This window comes from Arachis stenosperma, chromosome 3, assembly GCF_014773155.1.
Source record: "Arachis stenosperma cultivar V10309 chromosome 3, arast.V10309.gnm1.PFL2, whole genome shotgun sequence".
In the NCBI taxonomy this organism is placed as follows: domain Eukaryota; kingdom Viridiplantae; phylum Streptophyta; class Magnoliopsida; order Fabales; family Fabaceae; genus Arachis; species Arachis stenosperma.
Window position 1 is genome coordinate 11,884,087 of NC_080379.1, and position 22,431 is coordinate 11,906,517.

General features: G+C 40.9%; 1 non-coding gene across 1 annotated transcript; it reads right to left on the minus strand.

The window, feature by feature from the left end:
* Positions 1-15,057: 15,057 nt before the first annotated feature.
* Positions 15,058-15,165, minus strand: LOC130972308 (small nucleolar RNA R71). Its single transcript, XR_009083496.1, has one exon. It is a non-coding gene; the product is annotated as a small nucleolar RNA R71 (small nucleolar RNA).
* Between the last annotated feature and the right edge of the window lie 7,266 nt (positions 15,166-22,431).

Sequence of the window (22,431 nt, forward strand, 5' to 3'; positions counted from 1 at the left end):
TAAAACCCTAACCTTTAACAGATCATGATCGTACCAAAAGTAATGAGTTACTAACCTGTTTTTCTTATTAATTATTTAATATTGAGCCTTTAGTTCGATATCGCGTTGATGAATGGAAAATTGATGGTATAGAATTTCACAAATAAAATCTCATTGCAAGTATAGTTTCTAAACCAACAATAATCCTTTCACACAAAAATTTGGTTGTCACTAAGTACAAACCCTTAAAAGGGCGGTCGAGTTGTCCGAATTCGACCTTAAGTACAAAGCTCGGACAGCCATCAAGTCTCAGTACTTGGCCGACTTCGTCGCAGAGTACACCGACACCCCAGAAACCCCCATTGACTGGAACCTCTACGTGGACGGCTCATCAAACAAAGCCAGAAGTGGAGCGGGCGTTATCCTAGAAAGTGATCAGGGAACATAACTCGAACTCTCCTTAAAGTTCGAGTTTCCTGCCTCAAATAACCAAGTCGAGTACGAAGCCCTACTGGCTGGTTTGAAGCTGGCTAGGAAAGTCGGAGCCTAAAAGCTTACCATCTTCAGCGATTCACAAGTAGTCACCACGCAAATAGAAGGAAGCTACTAGGCAAAGGATCCTACCATGAAGAAATATTTAGACAAGACCAGGGAACAACTCAGAAAATTCACAAGATACGAGATCCGATATATACCTCAGGAATAATACGCCCGAGCTTATGCACTTTCGAAACTAGTCAGCATCAAACCAGGGGGTAAAAATAGAAACCTCATTCAAGAAACACTACCAAACCCATCAACCTCAGAAGAGGAGAAGGTCCTAAATATATCGGACCAGGACTAGGGGTGGATGACCCCCATAATCAACTACTTCAAGTCTGAAACACTCCCCACAGATAAAAAGGAGGAAAAAAAGGCTCGTACGGAAAGCACAGTATTACACCATAGTACGCAACGTCCTATACAGAAGAGGGATCTCAACACCCCTCCTAAAATGCATCCTGACCTCCGCCACCAAGGAAGTCCTAGAAGAAGTCCATGGTGGCATGTGCGGCAACCACCTCGGGGCGCGAGCTCTTTCCAAAAAGGTACTCTGAGCCAGTTTTTACTGGCCGACCTTACAAAAGGATACCACAGAGTTTGTCAAAACATGCCCCCCATGCCAGAAGCACACCAACTTTCATATTGCCCCACCCGAAAAACTCATCTGCGTTACTTCACCCTGACCATACGCAAAGTGGGGGCTCGACCTCCTCGGACCATTCCTCCAAGGATCAGGGCAAGTCAAGTTCCTCCTTGTAGAAGTAGACTACTTCACAAAGTGGATCGAGGTAGAGCCATTGGCCGCCGTCACTGCCCAAAGAAGTCAGAAATTCCTATACCGAAACATTATCACAAGGTTTGAGGACCCATGCTCCATCACCACGGACAATGGCACTCAGTTTACCGACACGGGCTTCAGGAACTTGGTAGCTAATTTGAAAATCAAGCACTAGTTCACTTTCGTGGAACATCCACAAGCCAACGGACAGGCGAAAGCCGCCAACAAAGTCATATTGGCGAGGTAGAGACTATAGGACGCAAAAAGAGCCTGGGCAGAAGAGCTCCCGCAAGTCCTATGGGCATACCGGACAACGCCGCACTTCACCACTGGAGAATCACCCTTCCGACTTGCCTACAGAATAGAGGCAATAATTCTCGTGGAGATAGAAGAAAAATCCCCTGGGGTGATCCTCTACAATTAAAATGCCAACTCTTAAGTGCAAAAGGAAGAGCTCGACCTACTTTCAAAGGTCCGAGAAAGAGTTCGGATCACAGAGGAAGCACTAAAACGTCGAATTGTTTCAAGGTATAACCGGAAAGTGATCCAATGAAGCTTCGCTACCGATGACCTCATCCTAATTTGAAATGATATTGGAGCAGGTCGATCAAGAGAAAAAAAGCTGGCAGCCAACTGGAAAGGGCCATACCGAGTCACAGAAGTACTAGGAAAAAGTTACTATAAGGTGGCGGACCTCCAAGGGTGGGAGCTCCCGAGGTCATGGCATGCCTGTAACCTAAGGAGGTACTACAGCTAAAAGAAAGGTCCTAAACCAAGGCGCGCTCTTTTTCCCCCAAAAAGGGTTTTTTAATAAGGCATCAAGCCAAGACCTAAAAGCTGCCTGACTAGTAGGGTAAACACTCATATGTACATACTCTTATTTATATTTTTCATTTTACTACTAGAATAAAATTTTAAAATTCCCTAAAAAGTTTCCTACCAAGACGCATTAATTTACGCTCAAAATAAGCGCAAAATTCATCGTCCGACCAGAGAAGGTCAGCAAGGTGAAGCGATAAAGCCCATGTTAATACAAGAAGTTATAAAAAGTAACCCATATAAAGCGGCCTGACGAGGTCGGACTAAAGTGGGATTACTAGAAATAACTTAAGAAGGCCCGACAGAGAAGTCGGACCAATAAAAGGATCACTACAAAGGGAACGACACCACACAAAGGCCAAAAAGGTTGAAAAACGTAGTGCTAAAGCGCTTAGCTAAAAGGTACGAGTCCAAAAAAGGACACTACTTAAAAGGCAAAGCACGACCCCAAACCAAAACAAGGCTAAAAAGTCATCCAAATCAACTAAAAAGAAAAGGTTCCACCAGAGAACACTACCTAAAAAAGTTATTGGAACTCGACTAAAAAGCCCGGACGACAAGCCGTACGGATGACATAGCCAAAATAGAAGGTTGCCAATACGACCAAAGAAAAGGTGTGGTCCAAAAGGCAAAGGTAGAAGTCCATGAAGAGAACACTACCTCAAAAGGTGTTGGACTAGGGAGTCCCAAACATCTACACCCTAGGGCATAAGAGCCCGCAAAGGAACCACATCACCAAGCATAAGGCCATACAAAGATAAATGAAAGTACTTCAAAACCAAGTACTCACCAATTAGACTCAAAAATTTCCAGATACGAAAAGACTCAAAGGCTTCCCAACAATAACACAAAGGGTAGGAAAGTGTTTCGATTAAAATAGTTGCTAAGAAGCAACTTTGAAATGTCAGGAAAGTCACCAAAAGCATTACAAAATCAAAGTTTAAAAGGTCCACAGGTCGGACCGCGCCAATACATAATAAAAAGAGTTATGAAAGAGAGAATTATAAAGGATCCAGCTTCGCCCCAGTGGTGGCATCTTTAGGAGAAGGAGGGATAACTGAGATTGGGTAGCTCCAATAATTCTGTCCGGACTATTCATGATTTCCACGTCTGGCTCAGGCTCAGGAGTGACCACCTCGGCAGAAGGAGCTGCAGACGACTCAGCAGGAGGGGCTGCAGAAGCCTTAACTGCCGACACAAATGGAGGAGCCTCATCATCATCAGGGGCAGGCACAATCTTGCCATCCTCCACAATATTATCCATGCTAAACAGACTGAGGTCAGCGTCGGGAGTAATAACTCGAACTTGGGCCTTCAGATTCTCATACAAAGCGGTCATACCATTCACCACATGGCCCTGGAGCTCGGCATAGTCATCTTAAGCAGACTAAAGCCTCTCTTTAGTCTCCAACAACTCACCATAGGTTCGAGTATAGCTCTCTTTGGCCTTCCTGGCCATAACATCAGCAAGACTAGCAACAGCCTCTGTGGCAGGAGCCCTAGCCTTTCCCCTCTCCACCATAAGCTCCAAGCCAATATTCTTGGCCTCCAGCTCAAGCTTCAAGCCCTCCACCCTTTCATAATCAAGGCGGCACTGAGATTAGCTATCCTGATACTATTGTTTGATATAAAATCAAGGTGGTGCAGGATTGACACGTCATTAGTAGAAACCTTGCCATAAGGAGCAATAAGTTCTGAAGCGAAAGCCACACCATCAAAGTCTTTATCATCCAAATTATAAGTCTCGGCCGTCCTTGGCTTCTTGGGAGGAGGACTAGATGAAGTAGGGGAGGAGGCTGTACCAGAAGTCGCCAAGGGAGGCTCAGTAGGAACCGTTCGAACTCGAAGGGTCGGGATGACCTTCCTCGGACCCTAAAGGTCAGACTCCGGCTTCCTCAGAGGAACCTGACTAGAACCCTCCCCTGAGGTCTTGCCCTAAATGTTTTAAGTGGCCACAGTTTTCTTGGTCTTTCTCAGGACCTTCATTAAATCAGAATGAGCAACCATCTTTGAAAAAGAAGAAAAGGAACCACAGAAACAGTTATGCAATGAGCAAATAAAGTAAGAAGAGAAGACTGCCTTATAAAGAAGTCGGGTGCTACCTAGCTCGGAACGGAGGAGAGCAGGAACTCCTAAAAATCTTTTCATGTCCAGATGAGGAGGCTCCCCCCAATGTTCCTCTAAGACACCTACAAAAGTACTATCTACCTCATCTAGACTCTCCCACAGGTAGTTAAGCACTATAGGGTCTTTCTGCCACCATAAAGGAAAGGTCGGCACATCGTTTTCGTCTAGGAAGAAGGGGAAAACACCCTCAACAGCCCGGACTTTAAAATAAAAGTTTCTAAAGTCCCGAAAAGAGTCATCAAACATGGAAAAAACTTTCTTCCCCTGGGTAGCTCGAAAGGAGATCCAAGAAGTCTTCTTCTTGGCCGCCCCCGGTTTGGTCAGCACAAACAAATAAAGGAAAAGGGAAAGGGTAGGATGGACACCCAGCTCTTGACACAACAACTGAAAAATCTTCATAAATGCCCAAGAGTTTGGATAAAGCTGCGAAGGGGCCACATTACAGTTCCACAGAACTTCGGTCTCAAATGCTGTAAAAGGAAAGGTGATACCTAGTTGGGTAAAGAAATAGTCATAGGCATAAAAGAAAGAATGCTCTGCTCGACTTAAGGGAGGGAAACTAACCGTCTGCTCGGGGTCGGGCGACACTAGCTCATAGTTCTTCTCATCCTCCCTACGCTCACAAATCCTATGAAATCTCCTAAGCTTCTCACAATACTCCAGGTCAGCTACAGTAACACACATTAAGACTATGGAATCTAACCAGTCAGCCATACCAGCAGGGACCTTTGTAGACATCTCGATAATATTCTTACGAGAAGACATAAGAAACTACACCTACAGCAAGAAAATAAAAGGAATGTTACCACCAAAACAACTCAGACAGAATCAACAAAAGCAAAGTAAGCACACAACAAATGAAAGGGCGCCCCAGGGTTCGCAATAAACAAGAAAATCATCACCAAAACCCAAGAACGTCCTTTGGAGGCAACAAAGCAGATACAGAAAAGGAATAACACAAGGAATCAAAACCCTAGCCCCTTCACCAAAAAGGAAAAAAGCGCGAATGAAAACCAAAAAACCACAGCGCCGATATTTCCATAAACAAGCGGCAAAGATAAAAAGATTTCAACTTTCCTCAGAGAAACAAAAGCATGCAATATCACTAGAAGTTCAATCAGAGGGAAATCACAGCCATCAATCAACCAGAAAATACGAAAGGCATAAACAAGAAGTACCAACCTGGGATGAAAAAAGGGACGATAGCAACAGATACACAGCAAAAACACCAACGATCCGAGGGTGCCTCCCAAAAGCTCCAGAAAAAAAAAAGAAAAGCTTGGGGCAAAATCGAAGGATCCAAACAAAAAAAAAGTTTTCTCACAGAAGTAGGAAAGCAGAAGAAAAAGGGAAGCTGAAAGAGTAAAAAAAAAAAACCCTTCTTTGATTTCAAACAAAGTTTAAAGAGAGGGAAAAAGAAACGGCAAAACAAATAAAAGCCCAATCAATAGGCTTTAAAAACACTCACGTGCTCCCAACGTCCTCGAAAGCAATGCCACAATTAAGGAGCTAAAAATGCTTCGCATTTAAGCAAAACGACGCCAGACTCGCGCGGGAAGGAGCTAATCAAACGCAACTGAACTTATGCTCGAGCAAGAAAAAGTGGTCGAAGCTCGAAAGCACGACCTCAAGGAAGGATCAAAGCTCAAGCGGGGGAACTGTTCATACCCTAGATCGAACTGTAAGGTCCGGGATGGGCGAAGACAAATGACCGACCTTTTCAAAGGTCGGCCCGTTGCTGCAAACTCTCACAAAGAGCTCAGACAAATCACGACAAGACCCAAGAAAGGCCCAAAGAGGCCCAAAACAAAGAGTCACCGCCTACTAGAAGGCAGCTGACTAAAAAGATAAGGATCTCACCCACAAAAGATAAGATAAGATAACAAACTTATTTTAGGGAAAGGTCATCAAACACTACTATAAATACACTGGAGCACCCAGGTATAATTTATACTCCAATTCTACAAAAAACCTGCCTAAAGCCTGTACCGACTTAAGCATCGGAGTCTCTTGCAGGTACCACCCCCTTCCGGTGAACGAGGATCGGCAACACCTCCCACTCCAACAAATCGGACGCGGCAGTCTCGACCAGGCTATTAGATCTCGTCCGAGATCATCCTCCCTATTTCAGGTAACCGTCGAAACACTTTCTATGACATTTTAAATCAAAATAATTTTTTTCTAATATTTAATAAAATAAAGTTTGATTTCATCTATATTTATTTGGTTTAATTACTCTGTCAGTCTCTATAGTTTCACCAAATCTATAATTACGGTATAAAAACTTTCAATTAGATCTCTACACTGCTTTTAATTTTATAGTTAGATCTTTTTGTATTAAAAACGTTAAAGTTAATGGAATAATCCTCTCTTAAAATGTGTTGCTGAAGGTCTCATTAGGTTTTTAATTATGCGTATCTTTAATTCGCAGATAAATATTCTATTATTTCTAACATTTTTATACTGATAAGGATTCAATTATAAAATTAAAAATGGTATAAAAATTTAATTAAAAATTTTAAAAGTATATACACTTAATTATAATTTTATCAAAATTATAAAAACTGGTAGATTAATTAAGTCTATCTATTTGGATCTTGGTAGAAAAATTGATATAGATAAGATTTGTAAACATTTATTCTATACATATGCACAACTAGAAAATTGCTTAACACAGACAGATTTACAGATAGATTTAGTCTTTATTACAGATGAACTTTTGGTTAACAACAAAATTACGACGGATTTTGTCCCTCTGTAAAAGTCTCGTCAGAAATTATTTACCGATGGATTTTTTTCGGTCGAAAAATTTCTGACGGATTTTTACTAGTTACCGACAGATTTTTCCTCGGTAAATTCTTCCATCCATTTCTCTGAAATGTCAAACTTTCTGACGGATTTTCTGTCGGTAATTACAGATGGATTTTTTGACGGATTTTCCATTGGTAATTAGAGACGGATTTTTCAACGGATTTTTTGTCGGTAATTACAGACAAATTTTTCGACAGATTTTTCGTCTGTAATTTGAACCTTGGAAAATCATCCCACACTCTGAATATAGATAGAAAATCCGTCTGTAAATCTGTTAGTAAGGTAAAATAGATTTTTTTTTAGATTTTTCCATTGTAAAATACACTTGTTTTCATACAAAATAAATATAAATTTAATACAAATTTTCATCTAATTTGTATTCGAATATTTATAATATTTCAAAAAATTAAACAAATTCATCATATTATCAAACCAAAAGAAAAGTAATATAAACAAGAAGTCAATATAATTCAAAACATAAACAAAGTGTATTGATCATCAAGTATAATTCCTAATATATTGTTCAACCATACTAAAACTAGCAGCGAGCGTTGCGGCACTCAAAACGGTGGAGGGTCTCAAGGATCTCCCGACCCTGCTCATAGGGTGTCTGAGGTCGGGGTGTAGGCATAGGAGGTGCAGGAGGTGCTGAGGGTTCTGCTGCTGATGGGGGCTTAGTCATCTTCCTCTTCTTTTGTGGCGGTCCCTCATAGTCGCCGTATGGCAGGAATAGCTGCTTCCTGATGAAGACAGACGTCCGATCTGTCGAACGTCTCTCCACTCCAAATAAGGCGGCTAATCTGGTGATCATCGATGGGAAGGTGTTCTGCGGGTTACCTGAAAGTGAAGGTCGATCTTGGATGAGATCTTCTATACTGGTTGGAGCTGTTGTGTCCGACCTGCTTAGAGCTGGTGGCCGAAGCTATCGTGTCCGACTTGTTGGATCTGGCGGTGCTGCTGATCCTTCGTCCCCGGAGGGTGGGGGGTACCTGCAAGGGACTCCGATACTTAAGTTAGCAAGGGTATTAAGCAGGTATTGAGTAGAATCAGAGTATGAGTTATACCTGGGTGCTCCAGTGTATTTATAATGGTGTGGAGTGACCTTTTTAGATAAGATAAGTTAGTTATCTTATCTTATCTTATCTTTATCTTTGAGTGAGGTCATCTTATCTTCAGGGGAACCGCCTTTATCTTTCTGGGCTTTGGCTGCCTTTAGATTGGGCTGTGTTCCTTCGTTTTGGGCCTGCTTTGGGCTCCTTTGGCGAGTTGGCCGAGCTCTTTGAGAAGAGGTCGGATAGTCTAACCTGAAGAGGTCGATCAACTTATCGCTAAACATCCCGGGTCGGACAGCTTGACCCAGGGTATGAACAGTGCCCCTGCTTGAATTTGATCTTTTCGTGAGATCGTGCTTTTTAGAGCTTCGATCTTTTTGGAAGTCGTGCCCAAGCATCTGTCTGGCTTGTTTACTTCATTGCTTTGCAATCTTTGTAGATTTTCTAGAGGTTTAGTACTTTACAGTCCAACCTCTTTTGAGTGGTAGTGTGGGTTTTCTACCCTTGCCTTCTGGATCACGCCTTGCTTTTAAGTTTGTGTTGACAACCCTCTGCTTTGGCAAAGCTATCCTTGCGGCTTGATATCCGGGCTTTTAGTGACTTGTCCAATGACTTTTTAGTGTTCTTTATATAAAACCTTTTTTAGTATCGGATGACGTTCGTAACCTGTTTGAGATTGTGCCTTCTTTGAGTGGAGTTGTATCCCTTTTGGCTAAGCACATTTGAGCCTTAAGTTGTTTCCCATCCCTTTGGCTTGTTCTTTTTTGAAGTCGTGCTTGCGCCTCTAACGTCGACCTGTATGACTTTGCCCCTGCTTGAGTTCGGACTTTTCCGTGAGATCGTGCTTTCAGAGTTTCGATCTCTTTTGAGGAAGTCGTGCTCAAGCATCCTGACTTTGGTCGATCTTGAGTAGTTTTGATAAACCACTATTTTATGGTTTATATTGTATTTAATTGAGTGGTTTTTATCAACTCTTTACCCACTTATTCATATGATTTGCATGGTTTTACATTCTCCTTCCTGATTTTGTGCTATGATTGAAAACATGCTTCTTTGGCCTTATATTTGCTAATATTAATCCTCTCTTATTACCATTAGATGCCGTGATATGTGTGTTAAGTGATTTCAGGGATTACAGGGCATGAATGGCTCAGAAGATGGAAAGGAGACATACAAAAATGGAAGGAAAGCATAAAATGGAGTTTTTGAAGAAACTGGCAGTGACGCGAACGCGTGGTTCGCACAAAAAGGAATCGACACGAGCGCATGGATGAGGCAAACGCATGACTTGCGAAATACAACTGACGCGGGCGCATGACTGACGCGACCGCATGGAAGAGCAACACTCCAGATGACACGATCGCGTGACCCACGCGGACGCGTGATGTGCGCGATCTGCAGAATTACAAAAATCCCTGGCAAAGATTCTGGGCCGCATTTCAACCCAGTTTTCGGCCCAGAAACACAGATTAAAGTCAGGAAACATGCAAAGACTCAACAGGCAATCATTACTCACAATTTTAGGTTTTAGATGTAGTTTTTTAGAGAGAGAGGTTCTCTCCTCTCTCTTAGGATTTAGGATTAGGATTTCTATTAGGATTAGGATTGTTTCTTCATACTAGGTTCAATAATTTATGTTTCTCTTCTATTTTTGTTTATTCTGAAGCTTTTATTTGTATTTGATTTATGTTGCCCAATTGGCTTATGAACTTTTCCATGTTAGAATTGACATCTCCATGCAATTTGAGGTATTTCAGACTTATGATTATTTTCTCTAATTTATGTTATTGATGCTTGGGCTCTATCCAAATTATTTTCATTCAAGTAGATTTTATTCCCTTTTGGCTTTGGTTGATTAATTGGTAACTCTTGAGTTGTCAAACTCAGCAGTGGTTGAAATTGGCAGATTCAAATTGATCTAGATCGCTCTAAAGCTAGTCTTCCCACAGGGATTTCCTAGGACTTGAGGATCAAACTAATTAGTCCACTTGACTTTCCTTTGCTTTAGTAAAGGTTAACTAAGTGGGAGAAAAATCTAATTCTCATTACAATTGATAAGGACAACTGGGATAGGACTTCCAGTTTTCATACCTTGCCAAGAGTTTTACTAGTTATTAATTTATTAATTCTTGCAATCGATTTCACTTGCTAAAAGTCTTTTTCAAATCCAAACACTGTTTTTCCATAACCAATAATAAATCATACTTCCCTGCAATTCCTTGAGAAGACAACCCGAGGTTTGAATACTTTGGTTTATAAATTTATTGGGTTTTGTTACTTGTGACAGCCAAAACGTTTGTACGAAGAGATTTTCTGTTGGTTTAGAATCTATACTCACAACGCGACTATATTTTTATAAATTCTTTACTAGCAAAAATCCTAACGTCAAGTTTCTCCTTGTGCGAGTCTGGTATTGCCCTTTTTAGTTTGTTGAGAGGGCTTCTCAGCCTTTCTTCCGACTTGTTTGTCTTCACTGCTCGGGCTTTTTAGTCATAATCTAACAACTTTTTAGGTAGTGTTCCGGAGGGGAACATTTTTACAGTTTGTTTGGATGACTTTTTAGCACTGTTTTGATTTGTGTCTTTTCCTTTTATGTAGTGTCTCTTTTTCAAGACTTCGTTCCTTTTAGCAAAGCATTCCTGGCCTTTCTCTGGCCGTTTGCAAGATGTCTTTGTCCCTTTTGTGGATCTTTGTAGAGTGTTGGTACTTTGTTGTCCGACCTCTTTTGATCACTTCTGGTTTCATCTACTTTCTGTTTGGTCGAGGTGGTCCTTGGGGCTAACTTGTCCGACGACTTTTTAGTATTCTCGTAGAATACGTTTTAGTTAGTCTGAACAATTTTGATGGCCTTATTGTGGAGCCGTGGCTTTTTGGGCGGAGCCATGTCCGTTTAGCGCACGTTTTTTGTTGGTCCGACTTCTCTTGTCGATCCTTCTTTAGCTTTGTTGGTCCGACTTCTCCTTGTCGGTCCAAGCTGTAGCTTTCGTTGGTCCGACTTCTTCTTATCGGTCCAAGCTGTAGCTTTCGTTGGTCCAACTTCTTCTTATCGGTCCCTTCTAAGTTATTTCTAGTAATCCTCATTATTGGACCTTTGTCAGGTCTCTTTCAGAGATTTCTTTTTATAACTTTTTGTCGCTTTGATCGGCTTGGGCCGACTTCATCATGTCGGTCCTGTCGAGTTACTTGGTAATCCTCTTTTTTGGACCTTGTTTAGGTTTCTTTCAGGGACTACCTTTGTAACTTTATCTTTCTGGGCCGACTTCATCACGTCGGGCTTTGTCGAGTTACTTGATAATCCTCTTTCTTGGACTTTGTTCAGGTCTCTTTCAAGGATTATCTTTTGTAACTTTATCTTTCTGGGCCGACTTCGTCATGTCAGGCCCTGTCGAGTTACTTGATAATCCTCTTTCTTGGACCTTGTTCACGTCTCTTTCAGTGATTATTGATGAGAGGATAATTTATACGCTTTTTGGCATTGTTTTTAGTATGTTTTAGTTAGTTTTTATTAGTTTTTAGTTAAAATTCACTTTTCTGGACTTTACTATGAGTTTGTGTGTTTTTCTGTGATTTCAAGTATTTTCTGGCTGAAATTGAGGGACCTGAGCAAAAATCTGATTCAGAGGCTAAAAAGGACTGCAGATGCTGTTGGATTCTGACCTCCCTGCACTCGAAGTGGATTTTCTGGAGCTACAGAAGCCCAATTGGCACGCTCTCAATTGCGTTGGAAAGTAGACATCCTGGGCTTTCCAGCAATGTTTAATAGTCTATACTTTGCCCGAGATTTGATGGCCCAAACAAGCATTCCAAGTCAGCTCAAGAATTTTGGCGTTTAACGCCGGAACTGGCACAAGAATGGGAGTTAAATGCCCAAACTGGCACAAAAGCTGGCGTTTAACTCCAAGAAAAGTCTCTACACATGAAAGCTTCAATGCTCAGCCCAAGCACACACCAAGTGGGCCCGGAAGTGGATTTTTATGTTATTTACTCATCTTTGTAAACCCTAAGCTACTAGTTCTCTACAAATAGGACCTTTTGCTATTGTGTTAGGAGAATCTTTTGATCATGTTTTTATGATTGAACCCTCTTTGGGAGGCTGGCCATTCGGCCATGCCTAGACCTTGTTCTTATGTATTTTCAACGGTGGAGTTTCTACACACCATAGATTAAGGTGTGGAGCTCTGTTGTACCTCGAGTATCAATGCAATTACTATTGTTCTTCCATTCAATTCAGCTTATTCTTGTTCTAAGATATCACGTGTACTTCAACTTGATGAATGTGATGATCCGTGACACTCATCATCATTCTCACCTATGAACGTGTTCCTGACAACCACCTCCGTTCTACCTTAGATTGAGTGGATATCTCTTGGATCCCTTAATCGGAATCTTCGTGGTGTAAGCTAGAATTGATGGCGGCATTCAAGAGAATCTGGAAGGTCTAAACCTTGTCTATGGTATTTTGAGTAGGATTCAAGGATTGAATGACTGTCACGAGCTTCAAACTCGCGATTGTGGGACGTTAGTGACAGACGCAAAAGAATCAATGGATTCTATTCCAACATGATCGAGAACCGATAGATGAATAGCCGTGCTGTGACAGAGCGCGTTGAACATTTTCACTGAGAGGACGGGACTGTAGCCACTGACAACGGTGATGCCCAACATACAGCTTGCCATGGAAAGGAGTAAGAAGGATTGGATGAAGACAGTAGGAAAGCAGAGAGACGGAAGAGACAAAACATCTCCATACGCTTATCTGAAATTCTCACCAATGAATTACATAAGTATCACTATCTTTATTTTATGTTTTATTTATCTTTTAATTATCAATCCTCCATAACCATTTGAATTCGCCTGACTGAGATTTACAAGATGTCCATAGCTTGCTTCATACCAACAATCTCCGTGGGATCGACCCTTACTCGCGTAAGGTTTATTACTTGGACGACCCAGTGCACTTGCTGGTTAGTTGTGCGAAATTGTGATAAAGAGTTGAGATTGCAATTGAGTGTACCATGTTGATGGTGCCATTGATGATCACAATTTCGTGCACCATGTTTTTGGCGCCGTTGCCGGGGATTGTTCGAGTTTGGACAACTGACGGTTCATCTTGTTGCTTAGATTAGGTATTTTTCTTCAGAATTTGTAAGAATGAATTCTAGAGTTTCAAGGTGATGTTTTTATCATCACTAAAGATGATTGATTCTCATCAATTTAGCTCTTGAATGTAATGTCCTGCTGAAGCTTGGCTAGCCATGTCTAATTTTTTTAGACTGCAGCTTTAGACTAACATTGCATGATTCTTGGAATTCTCATTAAGAATTTTGAACCCTTATTTTTCTTTTCCATATAATTTTCGAAAAATGCAAAAAAAAAATTATAAAATCCTAAAATCAAAAAAATATTTTATGTTTCTTGTTTGAGTCTAGTGTCTAATTTTAAGTTTGGTGTCAATTGCATTCATATAATTTTCAAAAAAAAATTGCATGCATTGTGTTCTTCATTGATCTTCAAGTTGTTCTTGATGATTTCCTTACTCTGATCTTTAAATTCTCTTGTCTTGAGTGTTTTGTTGTTTCTCATATGCATTCTCAAGTTGTTAGTGTCAATAGTATACAAACTTCTAAGTTTGGTGTCTTGCATGCATTGTTTATTTGATCTTAGTTTCATTCTGATTATTCTTCATCATTAAAAATTCAAAAAAAATTTTAATTTGTGTCTTTTCAAGTCAATAATATAGAGAATTGAAGATTCAGAACATACAGCAGAGGAATTACACAGAAAAAGCTGGGCGTTCAAAACGCCCAGTGAGGAAGGAAAACTGGCGTTTAAACGCCAGCCAGGGTGCCTGGCTGGGCGTTTAACCCCCAAAAGGGTATAGTTTTGGGCGTTTAACACCAGGATGGCACAAGAGGGAAGATTTTGTTTTTAATTCAGATTTTTTTTTCAAATCTCCATAATTTTTCAAAATCAAATCTTTTTAAATTGTTTTTCAAATCATATCTTCTCAATCATATCTTTTTAAAACTATATATTTTCAATCATATCTTTTTATCACATTTTTTTTCAAAATTAATTTTCAATCATATCTTTTTGATTTTTAATTTCAAAACCTTTTTCAAAAATCACTTTATTTCTTTCCCAACCTTAGTTTTCGAAAATCATCAATCCATTTTCAAAATTCTTTTAAAATCTTTTACTTTAATTTTAAAAATTCTTCCCCTCTTCTCACATCCTTCTATTTATGGACTAACACTCCTCAATGCACAATTCGAACTCTATCTCTCTTGATAAGTTCGAATTCTTCAACCTCCTCCTTCTATTCTTCTTTTCCTCTGACACTTCAAAGAATCTCTATACTGTGACATAGAGGATTCCATATTTTCTTGTTCTCTTCTCTTTCATATGAGCAGGAGCAAGGAAAAAAGCATTCTTGTTGAGGCTGACTCTAAACCTGAAAGGACCTTGAAGCGAAAGCTAAGAGAAGCTAAAGCACAACTCTCTGTAGAGGACCTAACATAAATCTTCAAAGAAGAAGAACCCATGGCAGCCGAAAACAACAATAATGCCAACAATGCAAGGAAGGTGCTGGGTGACTTTACTGCACCTACTCCCGACTTCTATGGGAGAAGCATCTCTATCCCTGCCATTGGAGCAAACAACTTTGAGCTTAAGCCTCAATTAGTTTCTCTAATGCAACAGAATTGCAAGTTCCATGGACTTCCATTAGAAGATCCTCATCAGTTTTTAGCTGAATTCTTGCAAATCTGTGACACTGTCAAGACTAATGGGGTTGACCCTGAGATCTACAGACTTATGCTATTCCCTTTTGCTGTAAGAGACAGAGCTAGGATATGGTTGGACTCACAACCTAAAGAAAGCCTGAACTCTTAGGAAAAGCTAGTCAATGCCTTCTTGGCAAAGTTCTTTCCACCTCAAAAATTGAGTAAGCTTAGAGTGGAAGTCCAAACCTTCAGACAGAAGGAAGGTGAATCCCTCTATGAAGCTTGGGAAAGATACAAACAATTAATCAGAAAGTGTCCCTCTGACATGCTTTCTGAATGGAGCATCATAGGTATCTTCTATGATGGTCTGTCTGAACTGTCCAAGATGTCATTGGACAGCTCTGCTGGAGGATCTCTTCATCTGAAGAAGATGCCTACAGAAGCTCAAGAACTCATTGAAATGGTTGCAAATAACCAATTCATGTACACTTCTGAAAGGAATCCTGTGAATAATGGGACAAATCAGAAGAAAGGAGTTCTTGAGATTGATACTCTGAATGCCATATTGGCTCAGAATAAAATATTGACTCAGCAAGTCAATATGATTTCTCAAAGTCTGTCTGGAATGCAAGCTGCACCAGGTAGTACTAAGGACGCTTCATCTAAAGAAGAAGCTTATGATCCTGAGAACCCTTCAATGGAAGAGGTAAATTACATGGGAGAACCCTATGGAAACACCTATAATCCTTCATGGAGAAATCATCCAAATCTCTCATGGAAGGATCAACAGAGATCTCAACAAGGTTTCAACAACAATAATGGTGGAAGAAACAGGTTTGGCAATGGCAAGCCTTTTCCATCATCTTCTCAGCAACAGACAGAGAATTCTAAGCAGAGCTACTCTGACTTAGCAACCATGGTCTCTGATCTAATCAAAACCACTCAAAGTTTCATGACTGAAACAAGGTCCTCCATTAGAAACTTGGAGGCACAAGTGGGTCAGCTGAGTAAGAAAGTTACTGAACTCCCTCCTAGTACTCTTCCAAGCAATACAGAAGAGAATCCAAAGAGAGAGTGTAAGGCCATCAACATGGCCAAATTTGGAGAGGAGAAAGAGGCAGTGAGTGCCACTGAGGAAGACCTCAATGGACGTCCACTGGCCTCCAATGAATTCCCTAATGAGGAACCATGGGAATCTGAGGCTCACACTGAGACCATAGAGATTCCATTGGATTTACTTCTGCCATTCATGAGCTCTGATGAGTATTCTTCCTTTGAAGATGACGAAGATGTCACTGAAGAGCAAGTTGCTAAGTACCTTGGAGCAATCATGAAGCTAAATAACAAGTTATTTGGTAATGAGACTTGGGAGGATGAACCCCCTTTGCTCACCAAAGAACTGGATGACTTGACTAGGCAGAGATTACCTCAAAAGAGACAGGACCCTGGGAAGTTTTCAATACCTTGTACCATAGGCACCATGACCTTTGAGAAGGCTCTGTGTAACCTATGGTCAAGCATAAACCTCATGCCTCTCTCTGTAATAGAAAAGCTAGGGATCTTTGAGGTACAAGCTGCAAGAATCTCACTAGAGATGGCAGACAATTCAAGAAAACAAGCTTATGGACTTGTAGAGGATGTTCTGGTAAAGATTGAAGACCATTACATCCCTGCTGATTTCATAGTCCTAGAGACTGGGAAGTGCATGGATGAATCCATCATCCTTGGCAGACCCTTCCTAGCCACAGCAAAGGCTGTGATTGATGTTGACAGAGGAGAATTGATCATTCAAGTGAATGAAGAATCCTTTATGTTTAAGGCTCAAGGATACCCCTCTGTAACCATGGAGAGGGAGCATGAAGAGCTTCCCTCAAAACAGAGTCAAACAGAGCCCCCACAGTCAAACTCTAAGTTTGGTGTTGGGAGGCCACAACCAACTTCTAAGTTTGGTGTTGAACCCCCACATTCAAACTCTAAGTTTGGTGTTGGGAGGTTCCAACATTGCTCAGAATATCTCTGAGGCTCCATGAGAGCCCACTGTCAAGCTACTGACATTAAAAAAGCGCTTGTTGGGAGGCAACCCAATGTTATATTTATCTATTTTACTTTGTTATTTTATGTTTTTTTTTTATAGGTTGATGACCATGGGAAGTCACAAAATCAATTGAAAAGCAAAAACAGCATGAAAAACAGAAAGAAAAATAGCACACCCTAGAGGAAAATTTGCTGGCGTTTAAACGCCAGTGAAGATAGCAAAATGGGCGTTTAACGCCCAGTCTGGCACCATTCTGGGTGTTTAACGCCAGAAAAGGGCACCAGACTGGCGTTAAACGCCCAGAATGGTGCCAGACTGGGCGTTTAATGCCAGGAATGGGTACCAAGGTGGCGTTAAACGCCAGAAATGGGCAACAGTCCGGCGTTTAATGCCAGGATTGGCAGAAGGAGCATTTTTGCTCGCCACTTGGTGCAGGGATGAATTATCCTTGACACCTCAGGATCTGTGGACCCCACAGGATCCCCACCTACCCCACCACTCTCTCTCTTCTTCACCCATTCACCAATCACCTCAACACTTCTTCCCCAAAAATCCCTCACCTATCAAATCCCATCATTCTCTTCACCACTCACATCCATCCTTCATAAAACCCCACCCACCTCACCATTCAAATTCAAACCACTTTCCCTCCCAAACCCACCCATAATGGCCGAACCTTACCCCTCTCTCCACCCCCTATATAAACCCATCTTCACTCCTTCATTTTTACACAACCTACACACTACTTCTCCCCCTTGGCCAAAAAATAAAGCCACCTCCATCTCCTCTATTTCTTCTTCTTCTACTATCTTCTTTCTTCTTTTGCTCGAGGACGAGCAAACCTTCTAAGTTTGGTGTGGTAAAAGCATGACTCTTTGTTTTTCCATAACCATTTATGGCATCTAATGCCGGAGAAACCTCTAGAAAGAGGAAAGGGAAGGCAAAAGCCTCCACCTCCGAGTCATGGGAGATGGAGAGATTCATCTCAAGGGTGCATGAAGACCACTTCTATGAAGTTGTGGCCAAGAAGAAGGTGATCCCCGAGGTCCCTTTTCAAACTCAAAAAAGATCAACTTTAATCAAAGGTTGGACCAAGTCCTTATGGATATCTGTGTGGAAGGAGCTCAATGCAAACAGGAAATCCCACTCATAGACATGAGCATGAGAAAATTCCTCATCATGAAATCCCTGAGATGCCTCAAGGGATGCACTTTCCTCCACAAAACTATTGGGAGCAAATCAACACCTCCCTAAGAGAATTGAGTTCCAACATGGGACAACTAAGGGTGGAGCACCAAGAACATTCCATCCTCCTCCATGAAATTAGAGAAGATCAAAGAATCATGAGAGAGGAGTAACAAAGGCAAGGAAGAGACATTGAGGAGCTCAAGCACTCCATAAGATCTTCAAGAGGAAGAACAAGCCGCCATCACTAAGGTGGACCCGTTCTTTAATCTCTTTGTTCTTTATTTTTCTGTTTTTCGAATTTTTATGCTTATGTTTATCTATGTTTGTGTCTTATGATCATTAGTGTCTTAGTGTCTATGCCTTAAAGTTATGAATGTCATATGAATCCATCACCTTTCTTAAATGAAAAATATTCTTAATTGAAAAAGAGAAGAATTGCATGAATTTCTGATTTTATAACAGATTAATTATTTTGATGTGGTGGCAATACTTGTGTTTTCTGAATGTATGCTTGAACAGTGCATATGTCTTTTGAATTTGTTGTTCATGAATGTTAAAAATGTTGGCTCTTGAAAGAATGATGGAAAAGGAGACATGTTACTGAGGATCTGAAAAATCATAAAAATGATTCTTGAAGCAAGAAAAAGCAGTGAATACAAAAAAAAAGAGAGAGAGATTATGTGCGAAAAAAAAGAGAGAAAGCAAGCAGAAAAAGCCAACAGCCCTTTAAACCAAAAGGCAAGGGTAAAAATAAAGTCGTGATCCAAGGTAAAAAAAGTGTGCTTAAGAACCCTGGACACCTCTAATTGGGGACTCTAGCAAAGCTGAGTCACAATCTGAAAAGGTTCACCCAGTTATGTGTCTGTGGCATGTATGTATCCGGTGGTAATACTGGAAGACAGAGTGCTTTGGGCCACGGCCAAGACTCATAAAGTAGCTGTGTTCAAGAATCATCATACTTAACTAGGAGAATCAATAACACTATCTGGATTCTGAGTTCTTATAGAAGCCAATCATTCTGAATTTCAAAGGATAGAGTGAGATGCCAAAACTGTTTAGAGGCAAAAAGCTAAAAGCCCCGCTCATCTAATTAATACTGATCTTCATAGATGTTTTTGGGATTCATTGCATACTCTCTTCTTTTTATCTTATTTGATTTTTAGTTGCTTGGGGACAAGCAACAATTTAAGTTTGGTGTTGTGATGAGCGAATAATTTATACGCTTTTTGGCATTATTTTTAGTATGTTTTAGTTAGTTTTTATTATATTTTTATTAGTTTTTAGTTAAAATTCACTTTTCTGGACTTTACTATGAGTTTGTGTGTTTTTCTGTGATTTCAGGTATTTTCTGGCTGAAATTGAGGGACCTGAGCAAAAATCTGATTCAGAGGCTGAAAAGGACTGCAGATGCTGTTGGATTCTGACCTCCCTGCACTCGAAGTGGATTTTCTAGAGCTACAAAAGTCCAATTGGCGCGATCTCAATTGCGTTGGAAAGTAGACATCTTAGGCTTTCCAGCAATGTATAATAGTTCATACTTTGTCCGAGATTTGATGGCCCAAACAGGCGTTCCAAGTCAGCTCAAAAATTCTGGCGTTTAACGCCGGAACTGGCACAAGAATGGGAGTTAAACGCCCAAACTGGCACAAAAGCTGGCGTTTAATTCCAAGAAAAGTCTCTACACATGAAAGCTTCAATGCTCAGCCCAAGCACACACCAAGTGGGCCCGGAAGTGGATTTTTATGTTATTTACTCATCTTTGTAAACCCTAAGCTACTAGTTCTCTACAAATAGGACCTTTTGCTATTGTGTTAGGAGAATCTTTTGATCATGTTTTTATGATTGAACCCTCTTTGGGAGGCTGGACATTCGGCCATGCTTAGACCTTGTTCTTATGTATTTTCAACGGTGGAGTTTCTACACACCATAGATTAAGGTGTGGAGCTCTGCTGTACCTCGAGTATCAATGCAATTACTATTGTTCTTCCATTCAATTCAGCTTATTCTTGTTCTAAGATATCACGTGTTCTTCAACTTGATGAATGTGATGATTCGTGACACTCATCATCATTCTCACCTATGAACGTGTGCCTGACAACCACCTCCGTTCTACCTTAGATTGAGTGGATATCTCTTGGATCCCTTAATCGGAATCTTCGTGGTATAAGCTAGAATTGATGGCGGCATTCAAGAGAATCCAGAAGGTCTAAACCTTGTCTGTGGTATTTTGAGTAGGATTCAAGGATTGAATGACTGTGACGAGCTTCAAACTCGCGATTGTGGGGCGTTAGTGACAGACGCAAAAGAATCACTGGATTCTATTCCGACATGATCGAGAACCGATAGATGAATAGCCGTGCTGTGACAGAGCACGTTGAACATTTTCACTGAGAGGACGGGATTGTAGCCACTGACAACGGTGATGCCCAACATACAGCTTGCCATGGAAAGGAGTAAGAAGGATTGGATGAAGACAGTAGGAAAGCAGAGAGACGGAAGGGACAAAGCATCTCCATACGCTTATCTGAAATTCTCACAAATGAATTACATAAGTATCTCTATCTTTATTTTATGTTTTATTTATCTTTTAATTATCAATCCTCCATAACCATTTGAATTTGCCTAACTGAGGTTTACAAGATGACCATAGCTTGCTTCATACCAACAATCTCCGTGGGATCGACCCTTACTCGCGTAAGGTTTATTATTTGGACGACCCAGTGCACTTGCTGGTTAGTTGTGCAAAGTTGTGATAAAGAGTTGAGATTACAATTGAGCGTACCATGTTGATGGCGCCATTGATGATCACAATTTCGTGCACCAATTATCTTTGTAACTTTTTTGTAGGAGTCCGACTTCATCATGTCGGGCTCTTCAAAGTTATAGTAATCCGCTTTTATAGGGTTGGCCAGACCTCTTTCCAGGGCTTTACTTATAACTTGGGTTGTTGTGGCTGGTCCAACTTTTTGTGCCGGCCAGTCTTTTAAGTTATTTTATAGCAATCCATTTTATTAGGACCTCGTCAGGTCCTTTCTATGGATCACTTTCTATAACTTCTTGCATTATTCTATTTTCATTTTTGCCAATTTTGTAGAGTTTGGGTTTTAACCCTCGTTTGGCAGACCTTTTGATGAATTTGGTTTTCATCTTTGGTCTTTATCGTGATCGCGTAGTGAATTTGATTTTCACTTTCTGCCGATCTGTAGCTTTATAATCGGATGATGAATGTTTCAGATTAATGCGTCTTGATTGAGCAGTGAATTTGGTTTTCACTTTGTCGACCTTTGTCGAAATCAAACGATGAATTCGGTTTTCATCGTGGTCGGGCGGTGAAGTTGGTTTTCACCTTGCCGACCTGTTGCTTTGTAATCGGACGATGAATTTGGTTTTCATCTTACCACTTTGTCGTGATCAGGCGGTGAATTTGGTTTTCACCTTGCCAAACTTTGTCGTGATTGGGCGGTGAATTTGGTTTTCACCTTGCCGACCTATCGTAATCGGACGTCTTGGTAGGAAACTTTTTAGGGAATCTGCGAACTTTTAAACAATAAAATGAAAATATGAATAAGAGTGTGTACATGTTAGTGCTTACCCTTCTAGGTCGGGCAATCTTTTTGGATCTCGGCCTGGCGCCCTTTTTAGATTGCAGGCATGCCATGACCTTGGTAGCTCTTGCCCCTCGAGGTTGGATACTCTGTCGTAGCCTTCCCCCAGTTCCTCTGAACACTTGGTATGGTTCTTTCCAGTTGGTTGCTAGCTTTCCTTTCCCTGACCGACCTGTTCCGATGTCATTTTGGAATAGGATGGGGGTAGTTGTTAGCGAAACTTTGCTGGATTACCTTCTGATTGTATCTTGAGGCCATTTGACGCTTTAATGCTTCCTCCCTAATCCGAGTAGGTCAAGTTCTTCCCTTTGGTTTTGGGAGTTGACCTCTTTATTGTAGAGGATCATTCTAGGGGATCCTTCTTCGATCTCTACTGGGATCATTGCCTTCACTTCGCGTGGTGAAGTGTGGAGTTGTTCGATATGCCCATAGGACTTGTGGGAGCTCTTCAGCCCAAGCTCCCTTTTGGTCTGAAGAACTTTGGTTCTTTCTGCAAAAAGTTTGCGTCTTTGATCATTTGTTGTGACTTTTCTTTTGTCGTTCGCCTTTTGAGAAGAATGTGTGCTTTGCTTAGGATTTGGTTGCTGTTCCTATTTCTTGTCATCGTTGCTTGACTCCTTTTGTACAAAAGTTTGAGCTTTTGTGTTGACCTTTTATTTGAGAGTGTTCGGACTATTTGGGTATAGATTGTCGGCTTCTCTTTTCTGTGTTCTTGCCCTGTTGTTGCCTCCAAAGGGTGCCCCTGGACTTTCGTATGAGTCCTGGGGTT